Source organism: Neofelis nebulosa, chromosome 14, assembly GCF_028018385.1.
Source record: "Neofelis nebulosa isolate mNeoNeb1 chromosome 14, mNeoNeb1.pri, whole genome shotgun sequence".
Classification (NCBI taxonomy): domain Eukaryota; kingdom Metazoa; phylum Chordata; class Mammalia; order Carnivora; family Felidae; genus Neofelis; species Neofelis nebulosa.
Genome location: NC_080795.1, coordinates 45,139,218 through 45,158,141, shown reverse-complemented (window position 1 = coordinate 45,158,141; position 18,924 = coordinate 45,139,218). Strand labels below are relative to the sequence as shown.

The following is an 18,924-nucleotide window of genomic DNA, read 5'->3' as shown; positions in this document are numbered from 1 at the left end:
AGAGGTAAAGTCCATTCTTTCTTTTTTGTCATATCCCCTACATGGTCTTAAAGCAGTAACACTCCAGTATGAAACTTACGAGCTAAATAATGATCACTTATTTTAGGTTAGACAATTGATTATAACAAAGAAAAATTATCTTTGCATTATGATCCTCTAAGGAAGCTGAATTCATTATCTGATATGAAGTGAATTGTGAAGTATTTTTGGAAGATTTTTTCCGCTATCAATTGAATAAAGGAAAGGAAACATCCTAGTTGTCTAAATGGGAAGAACAACCTGGCAAAGACTATTACTGGCAAAAATGAAAGGAAGCCTATAAGTGATATCAGATGACATCTCCTATGGGGTTATGGTAGTGGTGATATCATCTGACATCTTCTATAGGGTTATTTGGGTGAGTGTGACATTTTCTTAATGAGAAGATTAGGAAGTTGCCCTAAAAGAGCCTTATATAATGTATAAGGCCACAGAACATATGGATAAAGTGTTGCTGGAGAAGTGTAAATATGACTCTTGAAGTAGTAAATGAAGGTTAAACATTAACAGCTGGTCCAGGGGAAATGAAGAGGGAAAAAAAAGCAAGCTGTCTGTTTTAGACTGGTGTTTCACTAACCAGTAAGTCATCTTTATCTGTTTTCTATTTCAAGTCACCTAGCTAAAATATATTACATTTCAAACTTTAAGGAAATAACTGTTAGAAGTTGCTTTCTTTACTTAAATTAACCAAAAAAGACATTTTAGGATTGTGACTTTAAGTTTTGAGCTGCACAGGGTTTTTTTTCTCTCTTTAAGAAAGAAGTATTGTTTTAGTTGTAAACCTATCACACCACTACTTTTTAAGGACTCACAATTTGTACTTTTATATATGAGATTTTAGACTAAAACACCATCTTCCCCACCACCACACACACTCATTTCAAAGCTATATCACAACTTCAGTTCTGCATTCTCTATCTAGCTCAAAATCCATCCATTTGGCTTAGGAACACCAAATTTTCCATGCAATTTTAAAATCAAGATATTAGCAGTTGCACAGCAGAGTTAACTGAATTAAATTTAAAAAGCAAATGTCCCAATATATGATAAATATATCTATATCTATATCTATATCTATTATCTATATCTATATCTATATCTATATCTATATCTATATCTATATCTATCTATCGCCGGTGCAGTTCTAATAGTAATATACACTATTCTGAATTTTGGAAGAATAAACGAAGCTAAGAATCTTCTTTTACCTCAAATTTCATTCTGATGGTAAAAAAAATAGTTGCTTATGACTCAGGTTTTTTTTTTAACAAAAATTGCCATTAAACTGCTTAATTTTTTTCTAGAGGAAAAAAAAACAAGTGTAGTAATAGCAAATGTTAACCAGTCCTCTACCTCTGAAAATACATGCAAAGGTATTGTATAGCATACAACTCTTTTTATTTCTAGTCTGGAGAAGAAGAGATATGTATTTTGGTAAATGAATTCTATTAGTCCTAAAAAGTTATACTAGGGGCACCTAGGTGGCTCAGTTGGTTAAGCAACTGGCTCTTGGTTTCACCTCAGGTTATGATCTCACACTTCATGAGTTCGAGCCCCGTGTTGGGCTGTGTGCTGACAGCACAGAACCTGCTTGGGATTCTCGCTCTCTGCCCCTCTCCTGCTCTGTCTCTCTCTCAAAATAAATAAACTTAAAAAAAAGTTATACTAGAAATCCCTACAACTTTTGCTCTAGGTATATGGCTAACATTAAAAGTTGCAGTAGGGGTGCCTGGGTGTCTCAGTTGTTTGAGCGCCCACTCTTGATTTCAGCTTGCATCGTGATCCCAGGGTTGTGGGATCGGGCCCCAGTGAAGGCTCTGCACTGTGTGTGGAGCCTGTTTGGGATTCTCTCTCTCTCTCTCTCTCTCTCTCTCTCCCTCTGTTCCTCTCCCCAGCTCAGGCTCCCTCTCCAAAAATAAATAAATAAATAAATAAATAAATAAATAAATAAAATTTAAAAATAAAAAAGTTTTCGTAAATATGCTAAATGCTTGTTTTATATCATGAAATAAAAAATTGTAGATTACCCCTAATAAAAATAATTATGACCAATATTGAGCATGTAACTTATTTTGCTAGGGCAAATTTACATTTTATTTATAACTTATAATCAAGTTATATAGATTCATACTGGATGGTACACCTAGACAGTTTGCTTTATTCACTTAGTTAACATTAATGGAATTTATGATACAAGGCATTATACTTGATAAGGTATCCTACCCACAAGAAGCTTACAGTCTAGGAGGTAAGATAAAAACATGTACACAAATAAGAAGCAGTTGGTATAGATGATGCTGAAAATGAGAAACACACAGAAGCACCACAAGAGTTTACAGATAGGAGAGAGCAGAGAACTTCACAGAGGATGTAGCATTTGAGTCAGGGTTTGAAGGATGGGGAGAATTTCCAAAAAGATGAGGTGGAGGAGTGTATGAGCATCATTTATTTACCATGTATTTATTATACCCACTAAATTCCAAGCACATGGTAAGGTATTGAGGATACATCTATCAACAAGATGGATTAACATATTCTCTGCCCTCATGGAATCTATAGTCCAGAGGGATATGTACCTCAAATAACAAACAAAAATAATATTCTAACATATAAAACCAACAAAACATAAAAGTAGCAGGAGCAGAGTAACAAAACATAAAAAGTAGCATAATTGGAGAATTATGCCTATTGAATGTATAGGGTATTTAAGTCTTGGTTAACCCAACTGTTTGAATCTGAAATATTGCTACATTTCAATCACTCACACATCTATGTTGTCTTTACTGAAGTAAAATAGATCATCCAGTAATCTAGATTGAGTAATTTGAAAGAAACTTTGATTAGGAAATTTAAAAGCACATATTTAAAATGTACCATTTAATGGGGCGCCTGGGTGGCTCAGTTGGTTGAGCGTCCAACTTCAGCTCAGGTCATGATCTCGTGGTTTGTGAGTTAGAGCCTGGCGTCGGGCTCTGTGCTGACAGCTCAGAGCCTGGAGCCTGCTTCAGATTCTGTCTCCTTCTCTCTCTGCCCCTCTCCCTTTGTGCTCTGTCTCTCAAAAATAAATAAATGTAAAACAAAAAAATTTTTAATGTACCATTTAAAAGGTAAATATACAAAAAATGTCTGCCAATATCTGGGATTTGAGTCCTAGCTGTGCTACAAACTATCTACATGACTTGAGGCCACCACTGTGACCCTGTTCCCCCAATTATAAAATCAAACAGTATCTACGTCAAAAGGTTTATTGTGAGAATTAAATGAGATAAATGCATTTTAAAGTACTTCATAAATTACAAAATGTCACATAAAGGTAAGGTAATATGATTATTACATATTTAACTTCCTATCTAATTTTACTACCTAGGCTAATCTTTACTAAAACAAAACAAAATGAAAAAAACCCACTATTTTACTTAACAAGGGTTTACTTTGTACCTACTTTGAGGTTAACCTGTTCAAAGAAGAGGCAGAATCACACTATCAGAAACTTGCACATCAGACCAAAGCACTGTGTTTGAGCAACGCTGTGAAAGACTGTCTAGCCAGGTACAGTTAGCACCTGCTTACACCATATAAACCTCTCCTTTTACCAAAGATTCATGCCGATTTTAAGTTTGATATCCTGGGGTCCTGAAACAGGTACTTTTTAGATAGAACAGCATCACTTCCAAATCTCACTAGCATAAAGGAATAGATTTTTTTTAATGGAGCATTAGTTTGGAAATTAATTTTTCCACATATTAGACTATTAACAGAATAACATGTCTCTTTATAGTCCATGCATTTTAGTAACTTGCATTTATAAACAGTTAATGATTTCCAAAACGACAGAAATCAATTTGCAAAACCAAACTCCAGGAATGCCAACTTCTACTGGGAGGCCAGTCTAAGGCACATCTCTTTGAGACTGAAAACACATACCAAATGGAGGCAGCAACATTTAATCCCTTCATAACTCCACCATTCATACAGAACTCAAGAGTCTACATTGACGATATATACAATGGGTTCAGGGATTTGCTTTCCTTCCCCTTTATTTCTGATCACAGAGTTTTCATAAAATTACTCACTAGTATCATTTGGCACTACACTTAAGTAGGACGATAAATTAAATAATACATTTCATTTCTGCATAACTGCTCCAGTTCCAGTGGATTCACGAATGATTCACAAACCTCTAAATATTCAAATAACAGGATTTTTCATAGTTTGATAAAGGCATCACAAAAATAATACTGTTATAATATACTGTAATTTCAATTATATACTGGAATTACCTCCTGTTCCTGATGTGATCTTTCAGAGAGCAATAAACAGAAATAGTCTTGTATAAACCTTTATTTCAGTAAAAGAATTTGAACCAAACCCTTCGAGTCGAGTTGCCTCTTTAACAAACGGCAGTGATAGGCGAGCCCTTTATAAGCAAGAATTAGAACGTCTGCCCGACATCTTCCTTTTAAAGCGGTCGGCGAACCTGAAAAATTTAAGACTTTCTCCTTTTCAATCCCTTTCGCTGACGTTTCATCCTTGTGACTAATCCAACACGCGCACACGCACACACACACACACACACACACACACACACCCATATTAAAGACAGGGAGGAGGTGTGAATAGGGTCACTCAACTAAAGGGGTGCTATCCTGGGCTGCAAAACCGCCACCCCTAAAAACCTTGGTATTCTGCTTTAATTCGTCCGCACAGCGCCTCCTGCCGGGCCTGAGGAGCTCGGCTCGCGGCGGGTGTGGAGGGCGCGGGGAACGGCGCCCCCCGCTCCCCCGGACTCGGCCGCCCGCCTCCACACTGCTCTCCTCCCGCGGGGCGGCAGGCGCGCTCACTACTGGGCAGCGCGCACGAGGCGGGAAAGGGCCAGCGGCCTCGGCGCCAGCCGCCCAGTGCCCCGAGCCTGCGCCCGACGAAGGGCCGGGCGGCCGGCTCCTACCTGGAAACGGAGCCGGGGGCCCTAAACGCCCGTCAGCGCCCTCATTATCCCGTTAGGTCTCCGCTCCGTGTAGAACAAGGGTCGAAGATGCAGTGGCCTCGGCGTGGACTCAGCTGAGCCCACCAGCTTCAGGCCCGTCCCCCAGGGCCACTCCCACTCGGTCCACACCGAACGCCCCCACCCCCCGCCCCCGGGGCGCTCCGCGGTCGGCCCGCTCGTGGCGGCAGTCCTCGGTGGGCCCTGCGCTCCCACCCAGTTCGGCGACCTCGCCTCGGCCGCGCGCCGCGCCTCTCCAGTGCCCCGGTCTCCCCGCCAGCAGCGACGGCCGAGCCGAGGGGGCTCTGTCCCGGCCCCCAGCCCCCGCGCGCCACAGCCTGTTTCCGCGTGCGGCGCCAGCCATAGCTGTCACGAGCAGTCGACAGTCCCGCGCAAGTCTCAGCTCTGCTTTCCCACCACCTCTTCGGGGGCACTGCCGGCCCCGTTCCCTTTAGAATCCCCCAGTGCGCTTATCAACGAGTAAACAAACAGAAGTAGCTCAAAGAGTTGGTATTAGTTGATGAGAAACCGCCTCCGGGCCCCCTCTTCGCCGGGCCTGTCCGCAGGGCCGGAGCCATTCCCCCAAATTCCGGGCCTGCGCCCGGCGTCGCCTCAGAGTCCTTTCTCGGGACCCACGGCTCGCGGCGCCTGCGGCGCGGGCGCAAGCGTACCCGCGCACGCGCGGGGGCGGGGGGGGGGGTCTCACTCCGGTCGCGCCCACCTGGCTTCCGGCCTCCGCGTCGCGCGCAAAGCCGTCGAAGAGGGCCGTTGGGTTCAGGCGCGAGGCCGTCGGGACCTCAGAATCAGCGTGGCCCGGCCCCTGTGAGGGTGTGCGCGCCGCTGGTCTCAGAGGCCGTGGGGTGAGATGCCAGACGGCGCTCGGCGAGACAGAGGTTTCCCGGAATCGTATTTGGGGGCTCGTAAGACTTTTCTCCCCTAAGAGGGCCTGAGGGGAGGCCGGTGGGACACAAACTAGGCCTCGCCCTCCCTTTCTAATCCCCGCCCACGTCACCCTACCCCGCCAGTCTTCGAGGCCCCCTCTGCACCTTCTTCCCCACCCCGCCCTGTTTTCCTTCTCGTCCTCCCCCACCCCCCTTCCCATCTTTTCTCTCTGCCTCTCCCTTCTCTTCTGCCCACTCTCCCCTCTGGGACCCTCTCCTCTCCCACCGTCTTCCCTCTTTCTTCCCCTTTGCTCGCTTGCTCTCTCACTCCCCTCTCCGGCATCTACCCTTCCCTCCCCGCCACCACTCTCTACGTGGATCTGTTTGATTGCTCATCACCTCTTAATCGTTTCTTAGTTTGTATGGAAATAAACAATCTCCGGATATGAGGGTAATTTCATCTTTTTTAGCATAATCCAGTTTCTGGTATACAAGGGGGCGCAGCCTAAGTATCAAACTCATAAAAAAAAGAGCGTGCTCCCCACGCTCAGGGTTTTTAGGGGAGTAGGACAAGACCACCGGTTCTTTTGATCTCTGACCCGGCCACTGCCTAGGCTCTGGAGCCCCAAAGGGCCGTGGTGATTGTTGTGAGTGGCACGCGGGGTGGTGAGCACCTGGGGGCAGGGATGGAGGCTCGTGGCGCTGGCGGAGCCCCGAAGCTGTGGCCCCAAAGCTGGCGCCCTAAGGTGAGGGCCTCCCAGCTCCTCACAGACTCTTCCAGACCAGTTCCTGGAAGTCGTCTCGAGCCAGCCACGGAGCAGCAGGGCACGCCTCCAGGTTACTCGGTTCTGTTGCGCCCGCGGACTCAGCCCTGGCTTTCCCTCTGCGTCAATTCATTCTTTGGAGAAAGGCCAGAAAAAAACAATGGCTCTGTCCAGCCCGAGGTTCATGGTGTCCGAGAGCCTGGATTCCCTTGGCAATCTTTCGTACTCTCCCAGGGGCAAATTACCCAGAGCCCTGAGCCCACGCCCACGTGTTTTCTTTCTTTTTGCCGTTAGTGTGTTGACCTTATCTGTTTTTAAAAAATTATGTGTAATATACATTGTGTATAACAAATATATTCTTAACAGAAATGTATTAGCAGTGGGCACAAGTGAAAAGAGTCTTCCAGGAAAAACAGATAGCCAAGACTAGAACTGGGGGGACTTAGGGCCACAATACAACTCATGCTTCTATTGGATAAGTGGCTTTGGGCAAGTCACTAACTTGCTCTTTCCCTTCATATCATCATTTACTAAATGAAGTTGTTGAGTAAGCTATATGATACTGTGGTCTTGTTTCAACCTAAAGAATCTCCCCCACAAAGAAGCTTTTTTAAGAAATCTGATTAGCTTTTGAATTAGTGGGTTTTGCTTTTCTTCCTTTTAACCCTTTTTATCTCTATTACGTTCAGAGAAGGAAAGTTGGGAAACAGCTACATCAAAAAGAAGAAAACATTCAGAGAAGTCTTTAAAAAGTGGGGAAAGAGAAAGAAAGTGAAGAGATCAATTAATGTAACTTTTTAAAAAAATGTACCCAATTTCCCCAATGAAGATAAAACTAAACAGGGTCTTTGGGACCTCAGCTTCTGGTTCACGTTTACAAAGGAACACTGATGCTCAAGTTTGTCAAGGGCAGGGTGTGCGTTGGCTTCATAGGTCCCAATCATACTCCAAATGGAACACCCCAGGTTGCTAAATGGAATACTCTGTATCTTAGTTGCTTGTTCCATCAGGTGTGTCTAAAAGCTGTTGTCTTACTCTTCTAGGGGTGAGTAGTGGAACCTGGTCCAATGTAAAATGGAGAAATAAGGACCAGGTGCAGAAGAGTGAAATGTGGTTTAAGGCATCACCAATAACATGCCACCTTAACTCAAAGTCCTGCCTTTGGTATCTTAGGTTTACACACAGCATAGCCAATGGCTAAAAACTCTCCTCCTAAATTCACTCCTTCGTTAATAGTTTGTATCTGTTATGAGCTAAGCACTAGGGGTTGGGTGCTGGGGATACTATATGGAACAAACGTTGGGGTCCAATTTACAGGGTAGTTAGACAGATGGGTAGACTGAAAAGTGCTGTTACATAGGTATCATGGGAGCATTAAGAAAAAAACATCAGGGGAGGCTGAGTGGCTCAGTTGGTTGGGCAACCGACTTCATCTCAGGTCATGATCTCACAGTTTGTGAGTTTGGGCCCCGCGTTGGGCTCTGTGCTGACAGCTCAGAGCCTGGAACTTGCTTCAGATTCTGTGTCTCCCCATCTCTCTACCCCTCCCCTGCTCACGCTCTGTGTCTCTCTGTCTCTCAATAATAAATAAATGTTAAAGAAAAAAAAATTTTTTAAAGAAAAAGAAAAAAACAGAGTCAAGATCAAGGAAAAGCTCTCCAGAGGTGTGCCCCTTAAGCTGAACTTTAAGGAGGAAGTTGAAAGGGGCAGTTGGGCAAGGGCGTGGGTTCGGGGCAATGAGTAGGCATTCAGATGACATGCCTGAAGGCCCAAGGCTAGAAATAGCTTCCTTTAAAGAAGTTTAAGTAATCCTTTAAAACAAAAACAAATGGTAGGAATGAAAAATAAAGGAATAGTGGGAAAAACAGCTAAAGACGCAGGCAGAGGCTCCATCTTGAAGAACTTTATGTCCTGAATTTGAACTTTATACCCTGAAAGCTAGGGGAAGCTCTTACAAGGTTTTAAATGGGAAATAAATGAAAAAATTTTCATTTTAGAAAGATCACTTTGATGGGAATGTTAAGGACACAAAGAGGGTTGGGTAGATTATAGGGAAACCAGTTAGAAAACTATTGCAGTAATACCTGATAGAAGTGATGAGAGTCTGAACTTAGATAGTAATAGTGGCTGTAAAATGAAATTGAGGGAGGATAAGGGGGAGGGAGGGAATGATAGATAATAAAAGGGACTTGAGAGAACCTGATGACTAATTGCGTGTGAGAGATGAGTGAAATGAATAGAGAAAATTCCCAGGCTTCTAGCTTAGGTATCTAGAGATTTGATAGTGCCACCTACTGAGAGAAAAACCAGGACTGGAACAGAAAGATGATGTGATCAGTTTGGGTGCATGTTGAGTTTGTTTTCTCTGTGAGACACCCAGGTAGAGATGTCAGATGAATGGGTATCTGGGTCTGGAGTTATGTACTGATCTGGGAAGACTAGTAGCTGAAGCCTTGGGTTTGGTGAAGTCACTCAAGAAAAGTGCTTAGTTAAAAAACCAATTTAGGAAACACCATTTAGCAGGCCATCAGAGGAAGAGAAAACCTTGAAGGATGCTAAGAAGGAATGACCAGAAAGGCAGAAGGAAAACATAACAATAAGCATCATTTTGGGGGTACCTATTATCTTCTAGTCATTGGCCTGGGATCTTTATATACATTATTTCATTGAATCCTTATAGCAACCCAAAAGGTAGATGTTTTCAAATAGAGAAACTCAAGTGCTGAGAAGTTAAGTAATTTGACTAGGATATGTTTAGCCTCTGAGGTCGGATGAAACCTAGATTGAAATTCCACCTGTCAATAGCTAAGGGATGTGTGCAAATACATAATCTCTCTGACTCTCGATTTCCTCATCCACAAAATAGAACCAAAATAGAACCTACCTCTGAGGATTATTCTGAAGATTAGACGAAATAACATATGTAAAATGCCTGGCACAGAGTGAGTACTCGATACCTGATACTTCCCTTATAAATAGCTATAACCACCTATCACTATGTTAACTTGAGTGGCTACTGTGTCCTCTTTAGTTCTTTGGCACAAACATGGACTCCAAATTCTCACCTAAGGTCCATAGTGCACAACTGATTTCTGAGCCGGACTACAATATTATGATAAGCCTTTACTAAAGATGTGGGCATAGCCATATGGGAATGAACACAGAGAGCAACAGAAAGCTAGATAAAGTGAAAGTATATCATTTGATTTTAGGATCTCCTACAGAGTTAGCACCTTCCTGCCTAACTCCTTGGAGAAGTCATCTTTCCCAAACCACCAGGAAGCATTGTCAAATAGTTAATATACAGCAAAGTCCAGTAAGAGTGTGATTCCACAGGGCATCAAGAGTTCTCACTGCCAAGACCCACCTTCCAAGAGACCCTGTTACCTGTTTAAGGAAATGCCCCTTCCAGATGATTAATATGGGGGACGTCCATCACTAGGAGTATGGCCTTACACTATGGCCTCAACAGTAGAGCCTTACTAGAACACAACAAAATAAGCCCAACATTCATATAAAAGTTACATTTTTTTTTCATAATTCTTAGAAAAGATGAGACTTCTTATATGAACTCTTCTTAATCATTTGTGATCCTTAGGCCATCTTCTACTCAAAAGCCACTCTGAAAAGTGAATTTGGATAAAGCCTGAAGCTTACTATAATCCAAATACAACAAAAAGACATATAGCAAAGGGGACCTACCAAACTGAAAGGAAGAGAAAGGTTTTGTCTGTATAATTGAGAAAGAGCCACAAATTTATGTTTTCACATTTAAAAGATGTAAGTAGATATAGAAATGAATAAATTATTGGTTAGTGTTCACTCATGTGTTTTTAATCCTGTAATATGATTAGGTATTTCAAAGTATAGAGACTTTTGATCATGGCTGTAGTACAATTCATAATGGCAGTTCTTTTTATTTGTTTCTTCACACTTGTTTCAAGGAATGTAGAGACATATTCTGCCCTAGGGCTCCAGTTGGTTTACCTCTAAGGTGAGGATCCCATACAGATTTTTTGAGGGCTAAGTACAGAGAGAGCTTTAGTAAGCAAGAGACTCCACGTTGTGATCTATTTGCCCATTTTAAAAACCATAGCCATTAACCATTTTTATGGTAATAGTTACCTGTGAAACTTAGAAAAGCTGAAATGCATTTCATTGACCCACAGCATCCATTTTTCATGGGAAATTATCCTCTTTAGATTAAGAGTTTTAATGCCATCTGTCAGGACAGCGGTACATCTCCCCAAACAGCAACAAAAAAGAGAGTTGTGGTTAGACCATGTGGGAAATGCTGGGTTAAACTTTGTTAATTAGGTCTCTTTACTACTGGGTTTGTCAGAGATGTTAACTGCTGATGTGCTTTGTGAAGTTTTAGATGTATTTGACTACCAAATCCTTTTGGCCTCAGAGGGTCTAAAGAGACTTTTGTGTCATGGATCATGCTTTGAAGAAAACTACTATTTGCAGTTACCACCTGACCATTAGTGGGATAGCATACTTCCACTGGAGAAAGTCATTTGAATGCTGTCTCATCACATTCACCTCCACCAATGAGTCTTCCTTATTCCTTCTGTTCCTCCTTCACTGACAAGGGAACCTTCTACATATTGCCACAGAAGTCAACACATATCTGGATCATAACATATTTATTTATTAATGTTTTTCTTGCTCTTTATTTGTCTCTTATACAGATTAATACAGTGCCTAACAGGAAGATACTCAAATATTTGTTGAATGGCTATCAAATGAGTGAGAAGTACTGGAAAAAAAGATAAATACAATCAGAACAATTTCTTTGTTGCAGATATGCCTTAGGGTTCCTCATAGGACTCCAGGTTGTAGAAAGATAAAAAGGACTCTCTCCCCACTCCCCACCATTGACACACCCACTAGGCAAACACCTATTCCATATTCTTTTGTCCAGGCAACCTTAATCATTACCAAGAGCTCCTGTGAGTGGAACCATAGCTATATAATTCTATTGGATTGTTTCCATAAGGTTTTAGCTCAAGAAAGAAAACATGACTAGGGAAAGGAATCCTTAATTACATCTTAAAAATATGATCAAAAGCAACATTTAAGAAAAGTGTTTCCAGGGAAGAGCCGAGGATGACACCCGGTTTTATAGTAATTCATTTTCCCAAACCTCAGAGCATGTGATCAAAGCTGATATACATTATCTCAGGCTTGGTACCAGGGTGACTCTTTTTTTTTTTTTTTCTTACTTTTCTTGAAGTTTTTATTCGAATGAATAAATAGATGAGGAAGAGCCAAACCTGGGCCAGCCAGGTGTAGACTCTGAGAGTCCTGCTGCCTGATCTATAATAATACTTCCTCCCCTCTCTTTTTTAATGAAGAAGCTGTGGCCTTTAGCACCTTGAAATGCTATCATGCAATTCAGGTCCTTTTGAATCAGGATAGGAATAATAGCATGTTAAATAATAGCATGTTAAAACTTGTAAGAGGAGGACAATGAAACCTCCTCATTAAATGTGGAGGAGGTTGCAAACAGATTAGTTATTAGGCAAATCAGTGTGATACAAGTCCTCCTGACAACCTGTGTGCTCAGTGCTGGGATCATTCAGTTAATCTGGGCCAGGGATTTAAAAGATTCAAACCCAGTAAGGCTTCAGCTCTAACCAGTTAATCCTCCTTCCTACCATACCACCAGAGGAGGAAATAAAAGTATGAAGTTTCTAATTCCTTCTCCCTCCTCCCGTAAGTTGTGCTAACGCTGATTCATTGATAATTGTTGGCACATCTCCAAGGAAGACTGAAAATTTCCTAAATTCACTGGCATTTTTGGATGAGGATAATGAAAACTTCCTAGTGTAGAATCTGAATAAAGACATAAGAAGCAGTATATTTGCCTGAGGACCTGATGGTGTGGTGACAATTCTAAACATTTTACAAAGTTTATGTACGTCTCATCTGTTTATGCAAGAGGAATTCCCCTCCCCCTCCCATAAGTTTGCAGTTTAGAGAAAGTAGAGGGCAGGCCTAGGATCAATCATTGGAAAGTGCAGCTAGCAAAAGTCTTGATTATAAGACTTTTATAACATTCAGAGTTATCAACAACGCAACCTATGGCTTCACAGAAGAGTGAGTGCTTCTCCAGTTAATACTATATGAAAGATGGACAAAGACATTTCTAAAGTTCCTTCCAAACCAAAGATGCTGCTATTCTTGAAGCATAATGAAGACCACACCTTTGAAAATATGCTGGCTGTCCTGACTAGCAAACTAGTGTCCCATCAGCTCTGGTTCTTACCTTCTTTGATAAGTCATGTTTCTTTATTCATTGGTTCTGAGAACCTGAGAGGGAGGTAAGGTTGAAATGCAGAAAAAACATAATACCTCCTGAGCAACTGAAACATCTTGAACTCATATTCACTGTTGGACATTTTAACAGAAAATTTAAAAGTTGCTCTCTGTTTCCAAAAGAAGGAACCATGTTGGAATACCAGAGCTGTGAGAATCCCTATTATGAGAAGAAATCTGATTGGGAATCATCATATTACTCCACAAAACCAAGTTTCAGCCTTATTAAGTATTCTAAGAAGGGCCTAAAAAATAAATTTTGATCCAATGCTTCCAGTCCTTTTACTTTAACTTTAAATTGGGTCCTGACTATTTTAGGCATAGGTTAAAGTCTTTGAGTATTTAAACCCTATACTGATATATATGACTTTATCAATTGTACTTTAACTCTTCTTCTTCTTCTTCTTCTTCTTCTTCTTCTTCTTCTTCTTCTTCTTCTTCTTCTTCTTCTTTTTATTTTAACATTTATTGGGTACCTATTATATGCCAGCCACTATGGTAGAAACTTTCACCTAATCTGTATTTGGGTAAATAGTTCTAGGACAGTGAGTTAGCAAAGCAGTTTAAATTATCAGTTTATAGGAAGGCTTCAGAGAATCTGTAAAGCTAAACAGTGCATGTAATGGTAATTAGAATAATAATAAATGCCTAGGGTCCATATTGCAGTTTATATTTTTCAAAACAGTTTTAAGGAAATTCCTTTACTTTATTAATTTTTTTCTCCAATTCAGTTTTCCATTTTTTATAAGATAGCTTAATTAAGATATAATTCATATGCTATAACCTTTACTGATTCTTAACCTTATAGAAATAGGAAGAAATAAACTTGATGCTAAAGAAAAAAAAGTCTTAACTTTATTTATTTTTTTAATATTTTATTTTTAAAGCAATCTCTACACCCAGTGTGGGGGCTCAAACTTACAACCCCAAGATCAAGAGTTGCATGCTCCACTGACTGAGCCAGCCAGGTGCCCCCCAAAAGTCTTAACTTTAAAACAAATAAGCAAAATCAATCAACCAGTCAATCAAACAAGCAACTCTTCAAGAGTCTGTATCTTACTAATATTTAAATTTAACTATGTGGGATACATTATAAAACAGAAAATATTTTGAGGCAAAGTTAGAAAGACAAATGCTAAGGAGAGAATAAAGGCACCCGAAAAATAATTTAAGAGAAACATTGATGATATAAGTGTGTGTGTATATGTATGTGTATATATATATATATATATATATATATATGTATGTATATATATATGTATATATATATACATACATATATATATATCACATAGATATATTTGTAAAGTTAGACTTTTGAGGCAATGTTAGAGAAACATTGATGATATAAGTGTGTGTGTGGGGATATATATCACATAGAAAATATTTTGAGGCAAAGTTAGAAAAATAAAGGTTAAGGAGCGAATAAAGGCATCTGAAAAGTAAGAGAAACATTGATGATATAAGTGTGTATAGTGTGTGTGTACATATATATGTATGTATGTATATATATATATATGTGTGTACATATATATGTATATATATATATATATATATGTGTGTGTGTGTGTGTGTGTATATATATATATATATATATATATATATATATATATATATATATATATATATTAGGGGAGTGCAGAGGAGACAAGGGAGTATGAAACCTGGAAAATAAGTTTGGTGAATATCAACAAGGCTGATCAGGGCTTTTGAGAGAGGATGGGAAAGATTAAGAGACTAGCCAAGTTAATTTGGAAACAAGCCAGGTCCACATGTAATAAGCTAAAGAACTGTCTAAGAGGATAGGTAATTTAAGAAGGTAGTCAAAGAAAGCTTACTGCACAAGAAGCAAAGATAAATCAAAATAGACTGGTGTCCAAAGTTTAACTCAAGGGAAAAAAATAACATGTATAGATTCTTGTGGGGGGTGTGTGTGTGTGTGTGTATATATATATATATATATATATATATATATATATATATATGGTGTACATATAGTGTGTATATATAGTATATATATTATATATATAAATATATTTATATATTATATATATAAAGAAAAATGGCAGATACCCCATCAGTCAAAGATTCGTGCTATATTTCTGCATTCTGCGTTTTGATTCCAATCTGAAGTGAATGATTCACCAAAAAAAACCACACTGAAAAAATGTTTCCAGTTCAACAGATACTAAATAATCTATTTTTAAAGACAAATATAATCATAGGATCCAGTTAAAATAAGGCTTTTTAAAAATCACATGCAGAGAAGAAATATGGTATTGTATTTGAACTTAAAATATGACCTCTTAAATTTTACCAACTGTTCCAAACATAAATGTAGCTAGAATTAGTGTAATGATGGTCCTATTATTTGGTATTCATTTTAAATGTTAGAAAACTTAAAAGTTCTCAGTGGATTTTTCACATCAGAATTTATTTCACTTAGTATTCTTTACAAAATGAAATTGTTGTTTTTACTGAAAGTGCATTTAAGTCACAATGTAAATGAATTCATGCCACTTTACTATAATTAGAGCATAATCGATTAACCAAATGGTTACTATTGCTACTACTACTACATGTAGTGGAAATTTTCAAGCTGCTTTGTTTTTTGCCACTTTGTGCTGCCAATACCACGTATTTTCACTTTTCAACCAAATTACTCTTTTTATGTCATTTACTCCAAATAATCAGTCCAGTTACTTTTGTTAAACTTGATTGGATCAGAGTGTGTACATGGGCAAGTTAGTCATAACTGAGATTTCACAAATTACCAAAATACTGTTTATTTGTTAATATTTAAAAATTATTATTAGCAGCTATAAGTTATGCACATTTGTGTACTCTGTGTATTCTTAGTAAAAAGAGAAATTAAAAACTCTGCTCCTCAGATACTTTAAAGTTTTTAAGATGCCTAAATAACATGAAAATAAACCAACATTTCTTACTTTTTTTGAAGCACAGATGTCTCTGAAAATTTGATGAAAGCTACAGCTCCCTCTTCCCAGAAAAAAACCCCAACAATGTGTATATGCACATCAAATTTTGCTTACAATTTCACAAAGTTTATGGACTCTCTGAGGTCTTCCTATGGACCCACCAGAAGTCCATGAACCCTGGGTTAAGAACCTCTGCAATAAACCCACACTTTGCTTTGGCAAGATGGAAAACTTACCATTAGAAAGTATGACTGTTTAAGTGTTCATTCTTTAGGGGCATGTATCTGAAAGGAATGATTAAAAAAAAAACAAAACTCCCTAAAAAACTTTGGCTCAGTTATCCCTCCTGTTTAGCCTTAAAATGAGGACCAATTTCCTTTGGGTCAAACCCCAAACTCTTAGTGTCTTGACTTTCTAAATGCTTGACAACTATAGACACTTTAATGAAATCCAAATGGGTGAAATTCAACACTTCATTCTGATGCTCTTTACAGATGTTCTTAATAAGGACACTGAAGAAGTCCTTAGAAGCCTAGCTTCACACATCAGCCAAGGGAAGGAAGAATTCATTGGAAAATGAAGATAATAAGTAATTCTGGAGTATTCCTGTACCAGTCAGTATCATGCACTTACAACATAAACCTATAATCAGCTTTGTAGGGAAGCATGTAGTGCACAGAGGTAAAGTCTGTTGATAGATTCCTGGGTAGCAATAGTCTTAGACCATAGTAGCTTCTGATATTGAATATTTACATTCTGCTCAGAATAATTTTCCCACAAAGACTTTATTTCTACAAGTGACAGCTTTTTAAAAATTGAATACAGAAAGAAGCTGAAACAATCCTTTTTACCTATCATAATATTAAAACAATTTTTAATAGCAATGAAGACAAATTTTATAAATAATAGGATTTTATAAGTAGAATGGATGTCATCACACCATGTAGGTAGATTAGGTCACCATAATTATTCTGTTCTTCTACTCCCTTTGTTTGCCAACAGTGGATAAGAGCTCACCTGCAATTTGTCTCCAAAGCTCTGAATAGGATAGCTGCAGTCTGGGAAATTATTTTCTGGAACATTCTTTGAGACCATCTGGAGAGAAGGGTTTGCACACTAAGATGGACACGAAAGCTTACATTAAACATTTTTATCAATGAATTTGCAACTTTGAAGGTGAGAAAATACTCAATTTGTCTCACAAGATATTAGTGTTATGGGCTCTTTTCTTAAAATTTTCAAAAGAATACTGCTGGCTTTACAGGAATGTGTGGAAGTAAGGCACAGTAACCTGAAAGGAAAGATCAGAAAGAAAGGTACTCAAGATTTTGTATTAGATTAGTCAGGCTTGTGAATTCTGATCCAGAACCTGTCATTTTTATTTCCTATAGAGCCTTAGGCAATTTACTTCACTCCAAGACTACTCCCCCATACATCTCTTTCTTCACCCATGAAATGAAGATAATGCTGACCTACCTAATAAGAAAGTTGTGTAAATTTCATGTTGTATTCAAAATATTCCAATAATTTAAAAACTTATTCAGTTAAATTTTAGCATTTGATAAATTTATAACTTTTTATCTCATATCTTATATCTTAAAGTAGAGATGGCTACAAAACAAGTGAGACATTGTCCATGTGTTTATGCCTAACATCATCAATAATTAGATTAAGTTAGGGAGAAACCAGGGGGAAATATAAGTATTTGGGAAGGCAGAGAGGGAATGCAAGACTCTAGAACTGGATTGAACCTCAGGAAAATCACTTCACTTTTCTTCACCTCGATGGCCCCATCCTCAAATGTAGTCCTTATTGATATGTTTTTGTGTATTCACATTTTTAAAAAAATGTGGCCTCTTTCCTGTAGAATGCAAGCTCCAAGGGTGTAGAGAATGTGCCTCTCTGGCACAGAGAGTAGCTGCTCATTAAATACCAATATTAGATAGTTCCTAAAGTTCTTTTCAGCTCTAAAATCAGATTTTTTTAAACTTAATTTAACTTATTTTAATTTAATTTTTAAGTAATCTGTACACCCAACGTGAGGCTCAAACTCACCACCCAAAGATCAAGAGTCAAATACTCTACTGACTGAGCCAGCCAGGCACCCCTAAAATCAGATTCTTTGGGGAAAAGAAAGGCTTGTTATGAAAATTTCCAAGCATATCGAAAAGTATGGAGACTAATGTAACAATCTCGTACACATATCACTCAGTTTTGTGAAGTCTTAACTGTTTAAGTATTTGCTTCAGATGTTTTTAGGCAATAAAATATAAATACAATTGAAGTCCCCCTTCAGTGTGTAGCATCCTTAATTTCTTTTGTCTTTCTCCCCAAAGGTAACCAATATCCAGAATTTAGTGTTTATTATTTCCAAGAACATTTTATATTTTTACTATATTTATACAAACTATATATCATGCCTTCAAAATTTACATGAATGATACATACTTGTCATTCTGCAACCTGCTTTTTTGGTTAAGTTACTGCCTTTTTTCTTTTTTCCTTTTTTCTTTCGACCTGGGCAGGAAATAAAGTGTTAATCAAGTTGATAAGAGCATCATCTTTCTATTTCTAACCATTTCTATCTCTAAACCCATAGAAATGGAGGAAGAATCCTTATAGAAGTAAAAAAGATTAACATAAAATAAGGAACTTTCAGATGAATCTAGATCAGAACCAAATAAAAACATGGCCATGTCCTGTCATCACATTATAATATTTATAACACAGCACTGCCAATAAATGATGTTGCAAAAACATGGTGCCTCATGGTAAACATTGCAGAGGACTAAGAGTGGGTCCCACTGAGTTTATGACTATGGACCGGTGCACAAGTGAAATAATTTTTAGGATAGAGAAATACTGACTCTTTAGACCATAGAAAAATAATAGGAAATGTTCAATTCTGGCCCATAGTACCAGCTGACCTATTGTTTTAATGCTGGCCTTAAATAAACAAAATATCTATTAGTTCTTTATGTTCTATTAGTTCTTTA

At 38.8% G+C, this 18,924-nt stretch overlaps 1 long non-coding RNA gene across 1 annotated transcript; it reads left to right on the top strand.

Annotated features, from left to right (window-relative positions):
- Positions 1 to 5,766: 5,766 nt before the first annotated feature.
- On the top strand, positions 5,767 to 13,259 carry LOC131494366 (uncharacterized). Its single transcript, XR_009253345.1, has 4 exons — positions 5,767 to 5,940; positions 9,532 to 9,607; positions 10,264 to 10,445; positions 11,038 to 13,259. It is a non-coding gene; the product is annotated as an uncharacterized LOC131494366 (long non-coding RNA).
- Positions 13,260 to 18,924: the final 5,665 nt, after the last annotated feature.